A 23,400-nucleotide genomic window follows, 5' to 3' on the forward strand; every position below is an offset into this window, starting at 1 on the left:
ATGGTGAAGTTAGGAAATAAGAACCTTGTCAAGAGGAGGGATACCAATCGAAATGGCAAAACCCTCATCAAGACAAGCATGAGGAAAAATAATCTTCACGGCCAAAGAGTGCATCAAGATGTAGGAAAATAAGATACGCACTCAAGACAAATCCTTTCACGAAGCCACCAAAAACTGAAAAAGGAAATGCAACGGTGGACGTGAAAGAAAAGAGGATATCAATTAGAGATGTAACTTCTCTCATGTGTAAAAGATTCTAAGTAGAAGACAATCATGATGATATATATCCACAAAGAAGGATGTACACACGAAATGGTTACAAGAAGGAACAAACAAGATATCCGAAAGGAAGTCATAATTATATAAATAAGATCTTTGCTTGGAAGCATAGCACATGGCCTAATATTTTCTTATTGTACAATATGAACTTCCAACATACGAACATCAAAGACATCCCAACTAGCAATAAGACATCATCGTTCGGATGCTTTCAGAAAGGAAACAAGTACTACAAGAACGAATCAAGAGATTCATGCCATGACGCAACCTGGAAAAGAAAAGACAGGTTTGGGCGTGTGACAGCCCGATGCCGACGTTCCAGAGGATTCCCCCTTTATTCCGTTTCCGTCATGTGGCTATTTTATTTTGTTGGTTGCATCGTCATTTAGTTTGCATCGTTGCATCATGCATGTCATCTTGCATCGTCTGTCATGTGTGGTGTTTTGAGTGTTGTGCTTCGAGTGATCACCGAGTAGTAGTGCGGTAGAAACTCCCCCTCTCCCCTCTTATTTCGTTTTTGCGGTTTGCTAAAGTTTCCCGTTTTAAAATCCCTATTTAAAAAGGGGTTTGTCTTCTTCTTTTCATTAAAAGATCCTTTTATTAAATGCGGGGGCAACCCTGGGGTTTTTCTTTATTTTCCCCTTTCGCTTTATTTTAAAACCGTCTCAATTTATTTTCTCTTTTAAAGGGCTTTTATTTTATTGTTTAAATAAAAGAGGTTTTATTTTATTCTTCAAAAGGGTTTTAATTTTTAATTCTTTAAATGGTTTTATTTTACTCTTCGAAAAGGTTTCATTTTTACTTGTTTAAAATGCCCAATCTAATTTTATGGATTGGGGTATAATTTTCAAAGGAGCAAAAGCATTTTTTTTATTTTCTTTTTTTATTAAAAGTTCTTCTTTGTTTAAGATTTTTTTCTGTTTTAAAAGAAAACAAAAGACCAAAGGGGGAGGACCCAGGCCAAGGCCCAGGCCTCCCCTTGCCCTAGCGAACAACCCCGCCAACCCCATCTCCTCGTCCCCTCGCGCCGTCCTCCCTGTCCATCGCCCGATCCCCTCCACCTCGCCCCGCGTGCAGCACATGGTCGTCGGCCCATGCCGCCAGCACCCCCTAGGCCGTCGAGCTCCCGTGTCCTCGCGTCCCCGCCGCCGTGGCCTGCCGTCGCCCGCCTGTCGGACCTGCGCCGCCCCGTCGAGCCGCCGTGCTCACCTCCCCATGGAGCCCCGCCGGGCTGCGTTCCCCCGCGTCATCGCCGCCAAGCTCCCGGCCGGCCCGAGGACTCTGTCGTCGCCGCGCTGCCGACCTCCTCCGTCCCCGTGCTCGCCATGGCCACCCGTTCCCCTGCCGATTTGCTGTTGCTGCGCCGCTGCTACTCGCCTTGGTAGTTCCCCGCCACCGCCCGTCGCGGTGCCGTGCCGACCTGCCGCCATGCTCGCCCGCGCTGCTGGCCTCGCCCTCGCCCACTGAGCCTCTCGCTCGCCGGTACCCCGCGCCCCGTGCTCGGCCCTCGCCGCGTCGCCGTGGCCTCGCTTGCTCTCGTCGTGTTGCTTGCCTGCTGGGGCTGATGCGTGCCCAAGCCGCCGCTGTAGCTGCTGCTCGCTGTTGCCGTGTTGCTGTCGCTGCCTGAAGATTGCTGTTGCTGCTTTTGCTTGCGTGGCAGATGCTGCCGCTGCTGTGTTTTTGCTGTTGCCTGATGCAGTGCTTGATGGCTGCTGCCTTGCTGTGCGCTTGCTAGCTGTTTGCCTGTTGCTGCCCGCTGCATTGCTGGTGTTGATGCATGTTGTGCCGTTGCCTGCTTGCCGTTTTGCTGCTGGCTATAGATGCTGATTTGCTGCTGCCTTGCCTGTTGCCTGCAAATGCTAGTTGCTGTTTATTGCTGCTTGCTGCTAGGATGCATAGAGCTGCTGCCGTTTGCTTGCTGCTAACTGTAGCTGATTAGGCTAGGTTGTTAGTTGCTGTTAGTAGCTGCCGTAGCTGCTGTAGTCGTGTTGCCGATGTCCCTGGTTGCCGTCGCGGCATGCACCATTCCCGCCTGCGAGGGTCATCGACGAGTTCACGAGTACCACGACATCCTCGACGACCCCGGAAATGAGTTAGACTTCCTCGACGTGCCGAAGACCCGTGTTTGACTACCGTCGCCGAAGACCATGAACCGACGCCGAAGACCCGAGAACCACGACGCCGAGTGAACGACTACCGTCGACGAGACCAGTACCACGACTTCCACGACGTCCACGACGACCGTTGTTCCCCTTCACCGAACGAACCGCTCCGATTCGCACGCGTCGAAGGTATACCGATGGAACGTTGTCGTGACCGATGTATGTGATGTATGAGTTGTATCGTATGTTGCACCGTGTGTTGGCCATTGCACGTTGTGTTCCTCTTATGTTGTGCCCCTACACATGGGAACCCGGTAACCGGGATCACCCCATCTTTATTTAGCGTTCCCGCACACGCTTCTAGATCGTGGCACCGATGTCTCGTTGAGTATCGGGATAGGAATGTTGCCGTGGCATCGTTTCCGTTTTGCCGCCATGGATCCCTCTTGCTCGCCGTGGCGACACATGCTTCTTTCTCTTCTTGCCCGTGATGTTGTGAACTCGCATGCATGAAGCATTCATGGCATATATATTGTGTTGCATGTTTCTTGTGCCGTAGCGTCCGCTCCAAGTCCCGTGTGTTAAGCGACTAGGATGACACGTAGGATCCTCGCTTCACCCCCTTGCCATGTTAACCACAATTAAATATTGTCGTGTAAATTAACGGGAGCGAAATAAATATTTAAACGTGGAGTTTCGTCGATATGCAACCCGTTGCATATCGAGCTTCACTTAATGTGTAGTGTTTGCGTGAGGTGAATTGCCATGCCACCCCTTGCATCAATGATCTGATCATGCATAATAGTAGGTTATGCATCATGTTGTGCATCGTGTGGTGAATATTTGTGTTGATGTTGTTTCCGGTTTGCTCAGTTCTGATAGAGTTCCACAAGCGTGTCGGAATGTGAGGACCCGTTCGACTACGTTGGTTCGCCGACTTCGCGGAGTCATTCTTCTTCCAAGCGGGATCTCATGCAAGATGACCATTTCCCCAGATACCATTACTATCATTGCCATGCTAGTTTATCGCTTCTATCGTTTATGTCTCGTTGCCTACCACTTGTTAAATATCAGCCTCTCAACAATGCCATGATTACCTTCAACCTGTTCCACCTAGCAAACCACTGATTGGCTATGTTACTGCTTGCTTAACCATGTTGTTAGCGTTGCTAGTTGCAGGTACAGATGCTTCCATGTGATAACATGGGTTCCTTGTCATATCACCATATTTAAATGCTATTTCATTTAATGCACCTATATACTTGGTAAAAGGTGGAAGGCTCGGCCTTTTGTAGCCTGGTGTTTTGTTCCACCTTTGCCCCCTTAGTTTCGGCTACCGGTGTTATGTTCCATAAACGAGCGCTCCTAACACGATCGGGGTTGTTATGGGGACCCCCTTGATAATTCGTTTTAGATTAAAGCTGGTTTGGCAAGGCCCAACTTTGGTACTACATTTTCCTAATAACTAATGAACTGCATAGGGAGTAATTAACCCGAGGAAATTTAATCAACCCCCGGGCCAGTGCTCCTCATGAGTGTTGGTCCAAATTGGCAGACTACGGGGCCACCGCGGGGCAACCCGAGGTTTGGTTTCTCCTTGTGTGACCCATCCACCGTGTCCTGAGAACGAGGTACGCGACTCCTATTGGGATCGTCAACACATCGGGCGGCCTTGCTGGATTAGTTTTACCTTTGACGGAATATCTTGTGCATCGGGATTCCGGTGATGCTTTGGGTAATGTCAGGGTTGAGGTTTTCCACTAGGGAATCCGACGAGATTGCGAGCTTCGTGATTGAGGATTTCTATGCGGCTTGTGGTAATTTGTGATGGACTAGTTGGAGCATCCTTGCAGGGTTAAATCTTTCGGAAAGCCGTGCCCGCGGTTATGTGGCAACGTGGAAACTTTGTTTAACACTGGTTCTAGATAACTTGAAGTTAACTTAATTAAAACTTGCCAACTGTGTGCGTAACCGTGACTGTCTCTTTCGTCAGTTCCTTATCTGATCGAGGACACGGTGGGGTTATGTCTGACGTAGGTAGGTGTTCAGGATCATTCATTTGATCATCAGTAGTTCACGTCCGCTATGCGTAGATCTTCCCCCTCTTATTTCTCGTACTCGTAAGTTAGCCACCAAATATATGCTTAGTCGCTGCTGCAACCTCACCACTTAACCATGCCTCATCCATTAAGCTTTGCTAGTCTTGATACCTTTGGAAATGAGATTGCTGAGTCCCCAGTGGCTCATAGATTACTACAACACCAGTTGCAGGTACAGGTAAAGGTTACTTGACGCGAGCGCGTTGATTGTTCATTTGGAGTTAATTCTTCTTCTTCTTCTTCATCGATCTAGGATGGGTTCCAGGCCGGCAACCTGGGATAGCAAGGATGGACGTCGTTCTTCTTTTGTCGTTTGTTTTCGTCCGTAGTCGGACCCTGCTCTTACTCTTGATGAATATGTAATGTACTGCTGTGACTCTGATGTAGCTTGTGGCGAGTGTAAGCCAATTCTATATGTATATCTCTTCTTTTCAGTACATGTACATGTAACGATATCCATTCTTGCGACATGACGAGATGCGCTTCTATCCCTGACGAGGCCTTCGTGCCAAATTGAGGATAGGGTCGCATCTTGGGCGTGACAAGTTGGTATCAGAGCAGTACCGACCTAGGATCCCCCTTGATTGATCGAACTTGGCCGAGTCAAGTCTAGTGAAAAACTATTGAGTCTTAGTTATATATTGGAGAGTAGGATTCCTTTTTTCTCCTCTTCTATGCTCTGGTGAGGAATCTTGACGTAATATTTTAATTCTACTCTTCTTCTCACTCAATTTTTTTTTAGGATCACGCGGATATTTTTGGAATCTATATGATGCCGATGTGACAGAGTTCTGTCTTGGTGCATCCTATCTGCTTTGAGTTTCAGGGGAGTTGAGCTCCAGGGGATTCTTGAGCACATCGTTATCATTCAGGTTTCTTAGTATCTCAGAACGAAGGATGTTCGTAATTGCTTCAATACTAGTAGTGGCGAGATAACCCCGATGTCCCGAGTACTGGTGTAGATTGTTCGGGAGTACTGCCATACTTTGTATCATTGTGATCACGAGGGTCTGTACTAGATGAAGGTCCGAGATTCTGGTTGTGTGTTGACGGATGTGATACAGGTGATGGGTTAGTATAGGAGTTGTGTGATATTACTCCTTGTATCCGTGTACCAGATTGCATGACCAGATATTTCGGGAATTCTTAGGTGGGAATTCAAGTAGTTACTTATAGGACGATCTTCCAACAAATTCGTGTTGCTTCGATGTCAAGTGGTGATTTCAGATCTTTCCTAAGTGGTGTTCTCATATTTTTTATGAGAGTACTAATTCTGTTGCTCAAATCAAATTGTCATGTCAATTACTTTTCAACCGGAGTCATCGTATCAATTCTTTTCAACCGGTGTGTTTCTCTCCAAGTGAATTCCATCCGCTCCAATTTTTTTGCAAGATCATTCTCTCATTTTATTCCGGAGTTCATCTCATCTAGCCCAAGTTGTATTTATTTTCCCCACCCTCCCACCCTTTTTTCTCAGTGATTCAATTTTTATCCAGGAGTTTTCTTTTCTTTGTGCTTCCGCTGTCTGTTCTTTTCTCTCTTACCTGGTGATTCTTGTGAAGATTCTCAGGAGCTTCGTGTTCATCTTTATTCAGTCTTGTTATCTTTTCCGGTGAATTCAATGCAATTGTCCGTGTACATCATATCCTTTTCGTCCTTGTAATTTTTTCCCATGTTGGAAATTCTTGTGAGTCTTCTTGTTATTCATTCCTCTCTTTTCTATCCGGAGCGTTGAAGCTATCTTAGAAGTTCTTGTTTCCAATCTTTTAATTATTTCAAGGTTTTCAACCTCATCTAGTTCTCTTCATACCGGTGCAATATCTATCTTTCTAAGAAATCTTTTCATCGGTGGTTTCTTTGAATGGGTCCATAACCCACAGGTTCTTTCCCAGGATCTTATCTGGCTTTTGTAATCTTTCCCGAAGATCTCTAATTCTTTCAACTATGACGTAAGTATGAATTTCATCGGTTCCTATCACTACATGAATCAGATTCTTTGCCGTCTGCCATCACAGACGGCAAAGACAATATCCCGGACGGCAAAGACAATATCGCAGACGGCAAAGATTCTCACGGCCGGCAAAACTTCTGCGTCAGCCTACGACGGCATAGGACCTTCTTTGCCGTCTGCCCAGCCAAAGCGGACGGCAAAGCTCTTTGCCGTCAGCTTTCCTTAGGAGCAGTCGGCAAAGTGCTCGAGACGGCAGCCGACACGCGTTGCCTCCGTTAGGGGTTAACGGAGGCTTTGCCGTCTGCCTCCCCCTCCATCTTTGCCGACTGCCTCCCCGTCCATCTTTGCCGTCTGCCTTCTCCTCCCCTCCCCTCCCCCTCCATCTTTGCCGTCTGCCTGCTCCTCCCCCCTCTCCCCACTCTTTGCCGTCTGCCTCCTCCTCCCCCCTCCTCTGTTCCCTCTTCTTTGCCGTCTGCCCACCCTGGAGGCTGATGGCAAAGAGACTACATAGCCACCCCAGGATGCACAGCTGGGTGCCATGTGGCACCTTTGCCGTGTGCCAGCTGATGGCACAGGTCTTTGCCATCAGCTGGCAGACGGCAAAGAGCCCATATAGTTCCTATTTTTTTGTTTTATATTATTTCACAGCACACACACACACACACACACACACACACACACACACACACACACACACACATATATATATATATATATTTGATAGCACATTTATATAATTCACCACACATATATGATATATAGTTCACCACACATATACTTGCCAACACATATATATAATTCACCACACATATATGATTCACCAATGTACATCCCCATATATCCAAAGAACCAACATACCAAGTATTGCACTGTTTATCCATATATCCATATACATATAGTTCGACATTGTTCATCAACTCAAATGAAAACTAGATGATATACATATAAAGTTCATCCATTGACATTGTTCAACTCCATGAATGCCAGCTTCCATGCATGTAGTATATCCAATCTGCAAAAATATGAATAAGAAAGTTAGAAGAAGAACAAAATATGATGTTTTTCAGCTAATTATGTCATTTTTAGCGGAAAACAAGCTAAGTATATGTGTGGTGAACTATATATCATTTGTTGGAGCTAAATTACCTAATTATGCCTTTTTGAGCTAAATGGGCTAATTATCCCATTTTAGAGGAAAACAAGCTAAGTATATAATATTCATGAGCTAACCAAGGTTCTTATGCCATTTTGAGCTTATTATGGTATTTTGGAGCTAAATGGGCTAATTATGTCATTGTTGGGTTAATTAAAGCAAGGATAATATGAAAGAGGAGAAGAAAGAGGAGGAGGAGGAGAAGAAGAATAAATCAAGAAGAAGGAGGAGAAGGAGGAGAAGGAGGAGGAGGAGAAGGACTAGAAGGTCCTTGGCCTTCTCCTCCTCGTCCTCGTCCTCCTCCTCCTTCTCCTTCTTCTCTTCTTCTTCTTCTCTTCTTCTTCTTCTTCTTTCTTTTCATTTTGCCTATTTCTTCTCCTATTCTCCTCTTATTGGAGCTAAATTACCTAATTATGTCTTTTTTGAGCTAAATGGTCTAATTATCCCATTTTAGAGGAAAACAAGCTAAGTATATAATATTAATGAGCTAACCAAGGATCTTATGCCATTTTGAGCTTATTATGGTATTTTGGAGCTAAATGGAATAATTATGTCATTGTTGGGTTAATTAAAGCAAGGATAATATGAAGGAGGAGAAGAAAGAGGAGGAGGAGGAGAAGAAGAAGAAATCAAGAAGGAGGCGGAGGAGAAGGAGGAGGAGGAGAAGGATAGAAGGTCCTTGGCCTTCTCCTCCTCCTCCTTCTCCTTCTTCTCTTCTTCTTCTTCTTCTTATTCTTCTTCTTCTTCTTTCTTTTCATTTTGCCTATTTCTTCTCCTCTTGTTGGAGCTAAATTACCTAATTATGTCTTCTTTGAGCTGAATGGGTTAATTATCCAATTTTAGAGGAAAACTAGCTAAGTATATAATATTACTGAGCTAACCAAGGTTCTTATGCCATTTTGAGCTTATTATGGTATTTTGGAGCTAAATGGGCTAATTATGTCATTGTTGGGTTAATTAAAGCAAGGATAATATGAAAGAGGAGAAGAAATAGGAGGAGGAGGAGAAGAAGAAGAAATCAAGGAGGAGGAGGAGAAGGATAGAAGGTCCTTGGCCTTCTCCTCCTCCTCCTCCTTCTCCTTCTTCTCTTCTTCTTCTTCTTCTTCTTCTTCTTTCTTTTCATTTTGCCTATTTCTTCTCCTCTTCTCCTCTTGTTGGAGCTAAATTACCTAATTATGTATTTTTTGAGCTAAATGGGCTAATTATCCCATTTTAGAGGAAAACTAGCTAAGTATATAATATTACTGAGCTAACCAAGGTTCTTATGCCAGTTTGAGCTTATTATGGTATTTTCGAGCTAAATGGGCTAATTATGTCATTGTTGGGTTAATTAAAGCAAGGATAATATGAAAGAGGAGAAGAAAGAGGAGGAGGAGAAGAAAAAGAAATCAAGAAGGAGGAGGAGGAGAAGGATAGAAGGTCCTTGGCCTTCTCCTCCTCCTCCTCCTCCTTCTCCTTCTTCTCTTCTTCTTCTTCTTTTTCTTTCTTTTCATGTTGCCTATTTCTTCTCCTCTTCTCCTCTTGTTGGAGTTAAATTACCTAATTATGTCTTTTTTGAGCTAAATGGGCTAATTATCCCATTTTAGAGGAAAACTAGCTAAGTATATAATATTACTGAGCTAACCAAGGTTCTTATGCCATTTTGAGCTTATTATGGTATTTTGGAGCTAAATGGGCTAATTATGTCATTGTTGAGTTAATTAAAGCAAGGATAATATGAAAGAGGAGAAGAAAGAGGAGGATGAGGAGAAGAAGAAGAAATCAAGAAGGAGGAGGAGGAGAAGGAGGAGGAGGAGGAGAAGGATAGAAGGTCCTTGGCCTTCTCCTCCTCCTCCTCCTCCTCGTCCTTCTCCTTCTTCTCTTATTCTTCTTCTTCTTCTTTCTTTTCATTTTGCCTATATCTTCTCCTCTTCTCCTCTTGTTGGAGCTCAATTACCTAATTATGTGTTTTTTGAGCTAAATGGGCTAATTATCCCATTTTAGAGGAAAACTAGCTAAGTATATAATATTAGTGAGCTAACCAAGGTTCTTATGCCATTTTGAGCTTATTATGGTATTTTGGAGCTAAATGGGCTAATTATGTCATTGTTGGGTTAATTAAAGCAAGGATAATATGAAATAGGAGAAGAAAGAGGAGGAGGAGGATAAGAAGAAGAAATCAAGGAGGAGGAGGAGAAGGAGGAGGAGGAGGAGAAGGATAGAAGGTCCTTGGCCTTCTCCTCCTCCTCCTTCTCCTTCTTCTCTTCTTCTTCTTCTTCTTATTCTTTCTTTTCATTTTGCCTATTTCTTCTCCTCTTCTCCTCTTGTTGGAGCTAAATTATCTAATTATGTCTTTTTTGAGCTAACCAAGGTTCTTATGCCATTTTGAGCTTATTATGGTATTTTGGAGCTAAATGGACTAATTAAGTCATTGTTGGGGAAATTAAAGCAAGGATAATATGAAAGAGGAGAAGAAAGAGGAGGAGGAGGAGAAGAAGAAGAAATCAAGGAGGAGAAGGAGGAGAAGGAGGAGGAGGAGAAGGACTAGAAGGTCCTTGGCCTTCTCCTCCTTCTCCTCCTCCTCCTCCTCCTCCTCCTCCTCCTTCTCCTCCTTCTCCTTCTTCTCTTTTTCTTCTTCTTCTTTCTTTTCATTTTTCCTATTTCTTCTCCTCTTGTTGGAGCTAAATTACCTAATTATGTCTTCTTGGAGCTAAATGGGCTAATTATCTCATTTTAGAGGAAAACAAGCTAAGTTTGGAGGAGAAACTTACCGTAGTGGTCATCAAGGAGGAGAAACACCACGGTTGCTCGCGGCGGCTTCGTTTGGAGACGGTTGCCCTAGAGAAGGGTCGTGCGATGCCGCTCGGGAGTTATTCTGCAGAAAAGATATTTTGCAATGTCTCAGTTAGCATGATGACACTCAATTATTAATACTAGTTTATAATGAAACTCACCGTGCCAATCGAAGAGAAGACGGGCATCGACGGAGGGACTTGACCGCTCTTCTCGCACAGACCCTGAAGAGTGGGTCGTATTAGTTAGTATTGAAACAGACATTACACACATGATTTGGCTAATGTGAAAAAAAACATACCACAAAATGCTCGTACAGGGCCCGTTGACCCGCCTCATTCCGGGCCCTCTCCTCCTCAAGCAATCGTGCCGTGGTCTGGTCCCTCTCATCAAGAGCAGCCTGAAGAGCAGCCTGGCTTGCCAATCTCTCTTTCTTAAGAGCAGCCTGGTTTGCCGCTCTCTCTTTCTGAAGAGCAGCCTGAAACACCATTCCTCGTTACCACAGTAATGATCTATGGTGACACACATAATGAAATGGATGAAAGTGTTCTTAGTCCGTACAACTAACCTCGATGGCAAGTTCGACTGGCCGTGGACGACACATTATCTCAGGACATCTGCTCGACTGGCGCGCCTTGATCTCCGGAAGAGTGAGTGGACAACGTATTATCCCATCTCCAATGGCTATCGAGCCATGGGGCCTCCCGCCACCAGATATCATCACCAGCTCTGGATCCAAAGGTTCCTGGCTAGGGTTAAAGTCATCCCCTTTCGTAGCCTTCCCCGCATCCCTGTATGCCACGAGCTTCTGGTGGGATGATATGTTGGTGAAGTTGTTGGGATCATCCAGGTCAGACTCAGAGAATGCCTTCGCCTTCTTGTACGAGGCAGTAGGGGCCATGCCATAAAGGTCGTACAAGTGTGGCATCTCAGTCTTATTGTGATGCGCCTAAAAGAGAGGAACAAAATATTAGCATCAAGAATGAATTGCATGAATCATGAAGCAAATCACATACCCAGTTTCGTCCAAACTGAAGTAAGTTGGCGCTGCCTTGATGGTGTGGCACACCAACCATTTGGCTACGCCGATCCTTCGCATTCTCGTGGATGGCTCGCCAGCTGCCTGTGCACCACTCATCAAACAACGCCTCCCAACAATCCATCTTATCCACACACCATCTCGGGGGCACCTATAAGTTATTAGAAAGAATTTTCAGCGCTACGCCTATGAATGAAATCAAAAAAACTACGTAGAAGGACTTAAGAATAGGTAATTACCTTCATGTATTGCTCCTTCTTCAGAAACTTTCCGCGGCAATCCTTCTTCTCCTTCTTAATACCACGCGTGGCGTAGTAATCTCGAATAGCCTGCGGCCGAGCCTCGTGGCGCAAGTTCTGTAGTAACCGCCTACACTCGGCCTCGAGAACCCTGGCCGCCTCCTCCTCATATCCATCCTCACACTTATAGAAGGTCTGCAATCAAACGTGAAAACACCGATTAGTACAATAATTAGCTATATTGTTAATTTTAGATTCTGTAAAAGGATAATTTACCCAAAAGCTCTTGATCACCATCTCGGCCCTCGTGTGGCACAATACACCATCTATAATCTCCTCCGGCGGGGCCTGCGCAGCCTGGTAGTGCTCCCAGGTAAATCCTAGTGTAGGAACCTGACCCTCACCAGGCAACGTGACAAACCCCGGGAAATTTGTCCGGCAAAGCACACCAAGGACGGAGTTCGGCCTGCGGACTCCAAGAGGGTGTACCCATACCCTGCAGTATGATAAGGTCAGCGCATTAGATATTTGAACAAACTTGAAGGCAAAAGCTAAAAAAAGGGTAAATGTACTTACCTATCTCCTTCAGGTTTAATCACCGGCCTTTGCTCGCGGGTAGCCGGGGCGACCGGGAGATGTGTACTACCACGCTTGTACACGGTGGCCCCGTCCACCTGCACATCGCCCTCACTATCCGTAAGCTCATCCCCGCCATCCCCGCCCCCTGAGCCACCCGGACCCTCGGTCCAATCCGGCAACTCGGTACGATCCGGCCAAGGCTCCCATCCGGGCCTCTCCACGTCGGGGGAAGCCTCCGGAACCGTAGTCTCCTCCGGCTGCTCCTGGGCTGAATGCACCTCGACCCGAGGCTGCTCCTGGACCGGAGTCTCATGGGACGAATGCCCGTGAACACCAGGCTCCTGGATCGGAGTCCCCGTAGCCTCCTCCGCAAACGGGTCGACCATACTAGTCCTATGCTCGGGTGAATGAGCTGGTGGTGGTGGCGAGGACGGCTCAACAGTCCTCCTAGATCTTCCGCGGCCACCACCTCTCCGTGTACCCTTCCCCTTCTTCCCTACCCGACCAGCACCTCTCCCAGTGGGCAATGCCGCCGACGAAGAAGAACCCACGGCCGGTGTCGAAAGACTGTCTGCCAAGGCTCTACGGAGAGATAGGGGTGGAAGGGAAGTACCACCCCTCGTGCGGTGCGCCTGGGAAGAACCCGTCGAGCGCTCTGGACCCGCGCCCACCATCTTTCAACACCTGCCATGATAAAGATTAAAAGAAATTAGTACAACATAAAAAATTGAATGACTGACATGAATAATAATATGTACATGAATAATAAAGATTAAAATATATATAATTTAAGTTGTGAATCTTACAAACGAATAATCATCATCAATAAATGCATCATCATCATCACTATCACGCATGTCTTCATGAATGACATGCTCATCGGGTTCAACGGCGTGAAGTTGTGAAAGGCCTTCCTTTAATCGTTGAAGCATTGACAGGTCATCCGCATCAGTAACCTCTACGAGTTCCAGGTCTTCTGGTTCCGGCTCAGGGCTGGAGTCGGATTCATTGTCGCTGTCTACTCCCATGTTCTTGGATGAAGCACGGCGGTTCTTGAAACGTTTCTTGGAAGAATTCTCCATCATATGTGTCTGGGTTAATGTGAGGTTCATAATCCTGTTCATTTGGGAGAGGTGGTCTGACATGTGGCGGCACTTCATAGACAACATACCAACCTTCCAGATTCTTATCCGTTTGGCATGCCCACGGTAGATAGAAAACTTGGGTCGCCTGTTGAGCCGTAATATAGACATCGGAACATCTAAATGGGTGTTTGGATTGATTTCGACTAGTCCTATATGTTCATGAGTCCTTCTAGTCTTTTTCGGCTGGAACCAATAACATTTGAAGACTACGATGTTCGGTGGGTTTTCACCATAGAATTGAAGTTCATAAATTGCTTCAACTCTTCCATAATACTCGATAACACCTTCGCCGATAGCAGAGACACCACAATTTGTAGATTTCCGGTCGGGCATAGATAGCTCTTTGCCAAAGGTACGAAAGAGATACCCATTGATGTTGTATTTCTCAAATGAACGGACCTTATAGTCAAAACCATTAGCGACTTGTCTCAATTCGGCGTCCATAGACTCTGAATTTGCCTACAAGTTTAATACGAAACGGTTGTTGCATTAGCCGCAAGTTAGACCAAGAATGAAATGGTCCATTATTGATAATTACCGTTTGTTTGAACCAAGAGATGAAACCGGGATAGCCGCCTCCTGTCTTTGACAGAAGCTCATACTCTTCGACGGAATCATTTTCGATCACCGCTCCATCCGAGAATTTGACGACGTAACGGCTGTTTGAAATATCCGGGAATAAGAGCAGTTCAAATGAATTAGAAGTTATGGGAAAATGTGCCGAGAACTCACTCGATGTACGGCCGCACTTCTGTTAGGTTGTTGAAGATATACAACGAAATGTTCCGCCATTCTTTGATATCCAACGTTATTGGTTTCGAAGCACCGGCTGGTGCGAGCTTCCCTTTGAATAGGCTGAGGTTGGACCCACCTTTTTTAGGGTCTCCATCATTGTGTCGAGGCTTCGAATTATGCAAATGATGATTTTTGGCTTCGTAGTGTGCTGTCACAAAGTTTGCCAACTCCTCAGTAATGAATGCCTCAGCCATCGATGCTTCAATTCTACGCTTATTTTTACATTTAGCTCGAAGGGTCTTCTGCATCCTCTCGGTTGCATAGCACCAACGATCTTGCACGGGCCCACCCAATCTTGCCTCGGTCGGTAGATGTAAAATCAAATGCTGCATTGGATTAAAGAAGCCCGGTGGAAAGATCTTCTCTAACTTGCACAACAACTCCGGTGCAAACTCCTCCATGTCTTCTACCACGCCAGGCGACAATTCTTTCACACAAAGAACACGGAAGAAATAGCTCAGCTCCGCCAGTACTAGCCATTCATCCTCAGGAATACAGCCACGTAACATCACCGGCATTACCCGCTCTAGCCATATGTGCCAATCATGACTCTTGAGACCAAAGATTTTTAATTTTTCAAGACTCGCTCCCCTCTTTAGATTCGCTGCATACCCATCGGGGAACATCAAGTGCATTTTGACCCACAAGATAATTTCCCTCATAGCTGGCCTTCCAAGATTGAACCAGGCCTTTGGCTTCGACCACTTCTGCTTTCCTTTGCCTTCTCGCATGTTTCGTAACGGTCTATGACATAGTGTCTCTTGATCGACTCTAGCCTTAATATTATCCTTTGTCTTCCCATCTATGTCGAACAATGTACCAAAAATAGCCTCTCCGATATTCTTTTCAGTGTGCATCATGTTGATATTTTGTGGAAGAAGGAGGTCTTTGAAGTATGGCAGATCCCAGAAGCATGGCTTGTGAGTCCAGGCGTGTTTTGAATTATACCCCTTGAAATACCCTGGACGCTCTGGATCAGGCTCGAGGGCGTTTAACTGATCCAGGATCTATTGGACTGTGAACGCAGGTGGTGCCAAGTTTCTGACAACTTTACCTTTGGTAAAGTTCTTCTTGTCTTTTCTGAACTGATGGTCAGGATCCAGGAACTGTCTACGCAAGGCAAAGCAAGAATACTTCCGACCCTCCTGCAACCAATGAAACTGAAGAGCTGCCTTGCATTGGGGGCACGGGAACCTTCCATGCACACACCATCCAGAGAATAGCGCATACGATGGCAAGTCATGCATAGAGTACATGTACGACACATGCATTTTGAAGTTTTCTTTTCTAGCGGCATCGTATGTCTTAACCCCATTTTCCCAAGCTTCTTCCAATTCATCCTTAAGCGGTTGCAGGTACACATTCATATTCTTCCCCGGATAATTGGGCCCTGGAATTATCAACGTCAGAAATATGTTCTTTCTTTGCATAATCTGCCCGGGGGAGATTGAGTGGAATGAGAAATACAGGCCAACAACTGTGTTGGGTTGCCGTCATGCCGAAGGGATTAAAACCATCCGTGGCGGCGCAGACTCGAGGATTCCTTGGATCTGCCGCTTTATCCTGATGCAATCCATCGAAATGTTTCCACTCTTCCCCATCCGATGTGTGTACCATCATCTTATTCCCATCCGCATCTAGTTCGGTTCTTTTGCCTAATTTGTGCCATGTCATCTGTCTGGCTGTCTCTTCGACCATGAAAAGACATTGAAGTCTTGGTACGATTGGCATATACCGAAGAACACTAACTGCGATTTTTGTCTGCCTCTTCTCACCCATACCATTGTCTACCACAAGATACCTGCAAGACTCGCAATTGGGACAATAGTCCAAGTGTGCATACTCCTTCCTAAATAAGACACATCCTTTCTCATATGCATCTATCTTCTCATAGGGCATCTTAAGTACACGAAGTATTTTGTCCGACTGGTACAGGTTTGCAGGCATGACATGGCCTTTGGGTAGGAAACGTCCAAATAGTGTCATCATCGCACTTAGCATTCTCTTCCCAAGTTGAACTGAGCCTTCAGAGCCATTACTTGTGCAATTGCATCCAGCTGACAGAGCTCAGTGTGCTCATGGAGAGGATGTTTTGAAGACTCCAACATTTCATAAAAGGCCTTTGCAGATTCCTCCATCTCATCTTCCAAATCCCGAGCATCATCAAAGTCTTGCACCATGTCTTCGATCCCGGTACCATGCTCGTCCGTGCGACGACGGACCACCTCAGCTCTTGTGCGTTGTATAGACTCACCATGAAATGTCCACACCGTATAATTAGGCTTAAAACCCCTCTTCTGCAGGTGTTTAATCATTACAGCCTCTGTCGTCTTTTTATAGTTGTCGCATCCAGGACAGGGGCAATAGTTTCTTTCCTGGCCATTTGCAAATGCGGCTTTCACAAATTCCTTTGTTTTTAAAAACCATTCTTTCGTCATCCCTTTCTGACTAGGGTGACCGGTATACATCCACGCACGATCACTCATCTTGCGTAGCTACTAAAGACAGAAGAAATATATTTATATATAATTTAGCATTTATATTCATCGGTTAATCAGGTTCGCCATTTTTATTACGTCCAGGCAACCTACACGCTAATAGGTAAAGATAGGTCCTAATCCCACCCGAGTATGTGTAGATTGGGTTCGTTTTCCCATGCTCTGCTCCGGATCCAACGCAAAATTTCGGCAGCACCTCCCCGCTGTTCTCCTGATACACGTCTCCGCAATAAACAGAGAGGATGTGCATCCGGAGAACAACAGGGAGGCACTGACGAAATTCCGCATCGGATCCAGAGCACAACATACAGGAAAACGAACCCAATCTACACATACTCGGGCTGTCAATGGATAATGTTGGACAATTCGAAAGGATGGCGGTTATAAATATGCAAAGACATGCATATTTATAGATGTCGCCCTTTCGAACGGGAGACGCATACTGGTCACGCATACTGATAAATTAATTGAATTACCTAAATCTAGAAAGTTTCATCCGGAAACCGAGTCACGGTAAATGAAGGGGCGGGGAGGAGATGAAATTTGTACTGACCCACGAATGCAGGGGCGGAGCTCGTACAACGCACGGGCAGGTCTTCGCACAGCAGACCTCACAGCGACGAGACAACTATCACATGTAAATCCACCCGATCAACACAAATATTCCAATTATGTCATTTTAGAGGAAAACAAGCTAAGTATATAACATTCGTGAGCTAACCAAGGTTCTTATGCCATTTTGAGGTTATTATGGCATTTTGGAGCTAAATGGGCTAATTATGTCATTGTTGCGGAAATTAAAGCAAGGATAATATGAAAGAGGAGAAGAAAGAGGAGGAGGAGGAGAAGAAGAAGAAATCAAGGAGGAGAAGGAGGAGAAGGAGGAGGAGGAGAAGGACTGGAAGGTCCTTGGCCTTCTTCTCCTCGTCCTCCTCGTCCTCCTCCTCCTTCTCCTTCTTCTCTTCTTCTTCTTCTCTTCTTCTTCTTCTTCTTCTTTCTTTTCATTTTGCCTATTTCTTCTCCTCTTCTCCTCTTGTTGGAGCTAAATTACCTAATTATGTCTTTTTTGAGCTAAATGGGCTAATTATCCCATTTTAGAGGAAAACAAGCTAAGTATATAATATTAATGAGCTAACCAAGGTTCTTATGCCATTTTGAGCTTATTATGGTATTTTGGAGCTAAATGGGCTAATTATATCATTGTTGGGTTAATTAAAGCAAGGATAATATGAAAGAGGAGAATAAAGAGGAGGAGGAGGAGAAGAAGAAGAAATCAAGAAGAAGGAGGAGGAGGAGGAGAAGGAGGAGGAGGAGAAGGATAGAAGGTCCTTGGCCTTCTCCTTCTCCTCCTCCTCCTCTTCCTCCTCCTCCTTCTCCTTCTTCTATTCTTCTTCTTCTTCTTCTTATTTCTTTTCATTTTGTCTATTTCTTCTCCTCTTCTCCTCTTGTTGGAGCTAAATTACCTAATTATGTCTTTTTTGAGCTAAATGGGCTAATTATCCCATTTTAGAGGAAAACAAGCTAAGTATATAATATTAATGAGCTAACCAAGGTTCTTATGCCATTGTGAGCTTATTATGGTATTTTGGAGCTAAATGGGCTAATTGTGTCATTGTTGGGTTAATTAAAGCAAGGATAATATGAAAGAGGAGAAGAAAGAGGAGGAGGAGGAGAAGAAGAAGAAATCAAGAAGAAGGAGGAGGAGAAGGAGGAGGAGGAGAAGGATAGAAGGTCCTTGGCCTTCTCCTCCTCCTCCTCCTCCTTCTCCTTCTTCTCTTCTTCTTCTTCTTCTTCTTTCTTTTCATTTTGCCTATTTCTTCTCCTCTTCTCCTCTTGTTGGAGCTAAATTACCTAATTATGTCTTTTTTGAGCTAAATGGGCTAATTATCCCATTTTAGAGGAAAACTAGCTAAGTATATAATATTACTGAGCTAACCAAGGTTCTTATGCCATTTTGAGCTTATTATGGTATTTTGGAGCTAAATGGGCTAATTATGTCATTGTTGGGTTAATGACCCTGGTGCATGGACATGCACCTACCACACAAAGTTCACAGGTCCAGAAGTTGCCCTTTTGGTCCAGAGGACTTTCCAGGTTACCTATACTACTTTTCAGGTTATATAAAACTTTTCGATATTTTCTACATTTGAGGATGGCAATAGTATTTAAGTTGTCCTGTTTTGCTCCGGTACCAATAAATATAGACGATACATTATTTTGACAGACTTGATTTCAAGAAAAGAACATGTGATCTTCTTTGAAGTAGTCTTGAACCTAAGAAATAATGATGGGCGAATAAACTAACAAGATCTACCACTAAATCTACTAATTAACTAACAGAATCTACCACTAAAACTACTAATTAATTCCAAAAAACTAAATACCAAACATGTGATCTTCTTTTTGTCTTCTCCTCCTCCTATTCTTCTTCTTCTTCTTCTTCTTCTCCTCCTCCTCCTCTTCTCCTCTTCTCCTCCTCCTCCTCTTCTTCTTCTTCCTATTCTTTCTAGTAAGCTAACTAACTAACTAACCTAACTAACCAAGCTAACTAAACCTATCGCTAAACCTAGATAGCACTAAACAGCAAAAAAATAACAAAAACAGAATCTACCACTATAACAAAAACGGAATCTACCACTAAGTAACTAAAAAATAATCTAGCTACCACTAAATACCAAACAATAAAAAATCAACTTCTTCTTCTTTTTTCTCTTCTTCTCCTTCTTATTTTTTTCTTATTCTCTTCTTCTCTTCTTCTTCTCTTCTTCTTTACTTCTTCTCCTTCTTATTTTTTTTCTTCTCTTCTTCTTCTTTTTCTTCTTCTTCTCCTTCTTATTTTTTCTTCTCTTCTTCTTCTTCTTCTTCTTCTCCTCCTCCTCCTCCTCCTCCTCCTCCTCCTCTTCTTCTTCTCCTCTTCTTGTCCTCCTCCTCCTCTTCTCCTCTTCTCCTCCTCCACCTAACTAACCAAGCTAACTAACTAACCTAACTAAATCTACCACTAAAACTGCTAACAATAACAACTACTAAAACTACTAAAAAATAATAAAACTACTAAAAGATAATGCGGGTGGGGGGTGGGGGTGGGGGTGTGGGGGCTCACCGAGAGGGGCGGCTGTGGAGGGGTCGGGGTGTTGGTGGTGGCGGGGCCGCGTCGGGGGCGCCAGGGGCGGCGGCGCGACGGTGGTGGGGCAGCGGCAGCGGGGGCGAGGTGGGGAGAAAGAGAGGGGGGCGGCGGCGGGGGCGACAGGGGCGGCAGTGGGGGCGACAGGGGCGGTGGCAGGGGCGATAGGGGTGGCGACGCGACGGGGGCGGCGACACGACGGTGGTGGCAGCGGCCGTTACAGAGAGAGGGGCGCGCGGGGTGGGGAGAGAGAGAGAGGGGCGCGCGGCGTGACCGTTACAGAGAGAGGGGCGGGGTGGGGGGGGAAGGAGCCGTTAACGGTGTTAGAGCATTGTCGTCTGCCTCCGGACTCTTTGCCGTCCGCTAGCAGACGACAAAGGTCTGACTCCAGTTTGACCTAGCCACCCCGCGGTCAGGTGGGCCTATCTATATCTTTGTCGTCTGCCTCTGGACTCTTTGCCGTCCGCTAGCAGACGGCAAAGATGTCACAGATGGTAAAAAGACTGTATGCCATCAGCATGTGCTTTGCCGTCTGTTTTGCTGAAGCTGACGGCAAAGACACTCTTTGCCATCAGCTAGCAGACGGCAAAGACTAGGCAGATGGCAAAAAACTGTTTTCCAGTAGTGCCTTCTTCAAGATCTATTTGAATTAATTCTCATATTGGCTCAACATTTCATTCCTCTTTATTCTGGAGTGTCTCATTAATTCTTGGTGGTGTTCTTCTTATCATTCTATTCTTTCAAGACCGAAGGAGTGTTTCTCTCGAATCTTGGTCCATTATCTTGCAAATTCTTCATTTCAGCTTTGTGGCATTATCTTATTTGTTCCAATCATGAGTAATCCCTTTCGTGCTATTCGGTGCTTCTCTGAGTTGTTTTTATTTCTCGTTCCTCCGAAGGCCATCATTTCAGAAGAATCTTCGTTCTCAGCTTTCAGCTTTCATCCTCAAATCTTGTCAATTGTTGCTTCTTCGTTCGTATCTCGATTATTCCGGTGCCTTATTCAAGTTTTCTGTTAGGTGGATCATGATCTCTTCATTCTCATGTGTTTCCATGCATTCTTGGAATTTCATTCAATTGTGAATTCTCACCGGTGCTTCCTTCAATTATGTTTCAAGTGGTGCTTATCTCCCTGTCTCTTCAAGATTCTTTCAAGAGGATTAAGTTATATGCTAGATCCGTTGCTTGTCGTCAATTTAATTTGATGAAGGATGAGCATAACACAATTCTTATTCTTGTTCATAGTAATCTGAATTCTTCTTCCGAAGTGGCTCATGGTTTCAATTCTTTTCTCGTGTGCTCATCTTTATTTCCGGAGTTCCAAGTTCTTTTAAGTATCTCTTGTGAGGCTCCATCTAAGTCTTCGCAAGGTCATAATCTTATTCTTTTCTACCTTCATATCGTTGCATCATTCTTACGGAGGTCCTTCATGGCGGTTCATCATCATATCAATTCATTCTCAAAGTGTTCTTCAAGATTCTTGTTGGAGAACCTCAAGTATCCGTTCTCTTGCATTCCCAAGTGCATTTATTCTTCCTTTATCCTTTGAGGTGGTATTATAGCCTTCTTGTTAGTGTAGGAGCCTCGAAGAGTTTTCCTTTCAAGAATGAGATAATTAAACCCACCAATTCTATGATCATGAGATATTTTCAACCCATGATTTCTTGAATGAGCTATCTTTGTTTGGATTGCACCTAAAGCTTTTCCTATGGATTGTTGCTATCATGGTGCTTGTCATTAATCCAAGTTCTCAATGTATCCTCTTGGTGTAAGAAGTTTTCATATCTTTGCTTTCATCTATCCTTGGTTCTTGTAGTGGTTGTTTGTCACCTCAGAGATGTTGAGATGATTTTCATAAGCCCACTACTGTCTTGTTCTTTTGTTGTTGTTTTTCCAACAACTTTGTTTAATTCTTCTCGCAAGGGTGCTTGTCATGTTCATTTGAGATAGTAGTTGTCATTCTTTTCTTCATTCTCTTCTTCCGTATGAGCTAGTTCATATTCTCTTGCTCCGGAGGCATTGTGATGTTGCTCTTTTGGGTCTATCATGGTGTTCCCTTGCTCTATTTAGTTGTTTGTTATTAATATTGTGTAATTCTCTCTTCTTATCGAATATTTTTGTCCCATTTTCCTACCGAAGTGCTGTCGAAATTTTCCGTGAATTCTTGCTTCTTTCTCATATCATTCCTCATCTCTTTGCAACCTTCAAGGATCGTTGGTTTCACTCATTTGTCAAAGAAGTGATTAAATTTTTACCTCTTGTTCTTTCTCATCCTCTTCCCCCTTTCATTCTTGGATCTCGGGGCGAGATCCTCTTGTAGTGTAGGAGAGTTGTGACAGCCTGATGCCGACGTTCCAGAAGATTCCCCCTTTATTACGTTTCCGTCATGTGGCTATTTTATTTTGTTGGTTGCATCGTCATTTAGTTTGCATCGCCGCATCATGCATGGCATCTTGCATCGTCTGTCACGTGTGGTGTTTGGAGTGTTGTGCTTCGAGTGATCACGGAGTCGTAGTGCGGTAGAAACTTCCCCTCTCCCCTCTTATTTCGTTTTTGTGGTTTGCTAAAGTTTTCCATTTTAAAACCCCTATTTAAAAAGGGGTTCGTCTTCTTCTTTTCATTAAAAGATCCTTTTATTAAATGCGGGGGCAACCCTGGGGTTTTTCTTTATTTTCCCCTTTCGCTTTATTTTAAAACCGTCTCATTTTATTTTCTCTTTTAAAGGGCTTTTATTTTATTCTTTAAATAAAAAAGGTTTTATTTTACTCTTCAAAAGGGTTTTAATTTTTAATTCTTTAAAAGGTTTTATTTTACTCTTCGAAAAGGTTTCATTTTTATTTGTTTAAAATGCCCAATCTAACTTTATGGATTGGGGTATAATTTTTAAAGGAGCAAAAGCATTTTTTTATTATTTTCTTTTTTTTAATTAAAAGTTCTTCTTTGTTTAAGATGTTTTTTCTGTTTTAAAAGAAAACAAAAGACCAAAGGGGGAGGACCCAGGCCAAGGCCCAGCAGGCCAAGGCCCAGGCCTCCCCTTGCCCTAGCGAACAGCCCCGCCAGCCCCATCTCCTCGTCCCGTCGCGCCGTCCACCCTGTCCATCGCCCGATCCCCTCCACCCCGCCCCGCACGCAGCACGTGGTCGTCGGCCCATGACGCCAGCGCCCCCCTAGGCCATCGAGCTCCCGTGGCCTCGCGTCCCTCCCGCCGTGGCTTGCCGTCGCCCGCCTGCCGAACCTGCTCCGCCCCGTCGAGCCGCCGTGCTCGCCTCCCCATGGAGCCCCCGCCAGGCTGCGTTCCCCCGTGTCGCTGCCGCCAAGCTCCCGGCCGTCTCGAGGACTCCGTCTTCGCCGCGCTGCCGACCTCCTCCATCCCCGTGCTCGCCATGGCCACCCGTTCCCCTGCCGATTTCCTGTTGCTGCTTCGCTGCTGCTCGCCTTGGTAGTTCCCCGCCGCCGCCCGTCGCGGTGCCGTGCTGACCTGCCGCCATGCTCGCCTGCGCTGCTGGCCTCGCCCTCGCCCGCCGAGCCTCTCGCTCGCCGATACCCCGCGCCCCGTGGTCGGCCCTCGCCGTGTCGCCGTGGCCTCGTTTGCTGTCCCCGTGTTGCTTGCCTGCTGGGGCTGATGCGT

Source organism: Hordeum vulgare, chromosome 7H, assembly GCF_904849725.1.
Source record: "Hordeum vulgare subsp. vulgare chromosome 7H, MorexV3_pseudomolecules_assembly, whole genome shotgun sequence".
Taxonomy (NCBI): domain Eukaryota; kingdom Viridiplantae; phylum Streptophyta; class Magnoliopsida; order Poales; family Poaceae; genus Hordeum; species Hordeum vulgare.